General features: G+C 32.5%; 1 non-coding gene across 1 annotated transcript; it reads right to left on the bottom strand.

Annotated features, from left to right (window-relative positions):
• Positions 1 to 467: 467 nt before the first annotated feature.
• TRNAC-ACA (transfer RNA cysteine (anticodon ACA)) lies at positions 468 to 538 on the bottom strand. Its single transcript has one exon. It is a non-coding gene; the product is annotated as a tRNA-Cys (tRNA).
• Positions 539 to 1649: the final 1111 nt, after the last annotated feature.

Here is a 1649-nt window from a genome sequence, read left to right as displayed (position 1 = left end):
TGATTCTCGTTAGAATTAAGTAGTCCTTACTTTAGTGTATGTAGGTAACATAAGATGTACGATAAAAAATGTATAATAATTAGTAAGTCTTGATATTCTTTCGTGGAGTCCCTTCTTGAATCTTAGATTGAAAAAAAAGAATGCCCCTTAGGGACCTTTCTTTGGATACCAAGATTTCTGACATCTTATCCTCGTATTTTAAAATTATCAAATCGAATCTCAATTAAGAACCAATTCAAATTCATATAATAAAAGAATAAGGAAACACTACCTCACCCCTATTGATAACCATTTTGGCCACTACCGTCAAAACAAACCCTAACCCTAGTTTGAGGATAGAACTATGGTATGGTTTCTCTAAACCCAGTATCGGCAGGCCCAGTTACTCTCTTGCCCGAACTTATGCGAAGTAAAAATTTATCGAATTCGATCAGCACTATAAAAAAAACCTAAGTATTTTATTGATCAGGCGGCACCCAGATTTGAACTGGGGATAAAGGATTTGTAGTCCCCTACCTTACCGCTTGGCCATGCCGCCAAAAAATCCGATCAAAAATCTAGAAAACAGCAAGTATTCATCCATGTTTTCTTACGAAAAGCCCCTTTTATTTTGAATATAATTCTACTTACTTTTTTCCAATCTTTTTCAAAAAATCTATTCATACTTTTTATGATCCAGTTTCTATTATTCTCCTCGACAGGTTCTATCTTAAAACATACATTGTTAACACAATAAAACTTCCCATTTCTTTCTATTGAGATGAAAAAGAAGAAAAAGTGGATTTCTATTCACAGGCTGCAAAATTCAGAATAAATTGGAACCGTTAACTAGAATTCTCTTTTTTTTATTGCAGTAGTGAACTACTCTTAAATCGGTATTATCTCCCCCCCTTCAATGGCATAATAAAATATTATGGCTTTATGCTTAATCCGTGTATAGGTAAACTTTAGGTCCGAACAGCATTATTATCCAAAGATCCCCTTTATGTACATATCTCTATGGGGAATCATGCTTTAATTTTTCAAAGTATTAAATTAAATATCTTGAATAAAAAAAGAAAATTTGCTCTGATATAGAGTATAACCTGACTATCTTGGCGTACCCAAGTGAAATTACGATAAAAGAAAAGCATGGATATGGGGAGAGGTGGATAACTAGATTGGCATGTACTTAAAAAAGGGACTTACTTTATTTTAGAATTCCACAATGAAATACTGAATTTTCTAGCAATTATACTACTCCGATCCGAAATAAAAAAGAACCCTCAAATTATTTTGAGAAATTAAAGTAAGCACGCTATTCTAAATCGAAGTAAAGTCAAACTTTCTAGTATATTATATTACGACATTATTACATTCATAGAAAGGAGATAAAATGAGAAATCTTTGCCATCCAATCTGATTAGAATATCATAACATAAAGTATAAGTGGCAGAATTTTTTTTGTAGGAATGTTTTATCAATTCATTTTCATTTCATTTGTACCCCTGGCAAACTCGAACTTTCGTCCAAATGGTCTCTATTCATATGTATGAAATACATATATGAAATACGTATGTGGAGTTCCCTAGAATTTCATGTGATTCAGTAAACAGAATATAGATTCCATGATTGCTAGATCGATCCATAGGGATTGATGAAGAGTGAGC

This window comes from Triticum urartu, chromosome 5A, assembly GCF_056163025.1.
Source record: "Triticum urartu cultivar PI428250 chromosome 5A, HENAU_Tu73, whole genome shotgun sequence".
Classification (NCBI taxonomy): domain Eukaryota; kingdom Viridiplantae; phylum Streptophyta; class Magnoliopsida; order Poales; family Poaceae; genus Triticum; species Triticum urartu.
The sequence above is the reverse complement of the archived record's forward strand: the minus strand, read 5'-3'. Positions and strand labels throughout refer to the sequence as shown.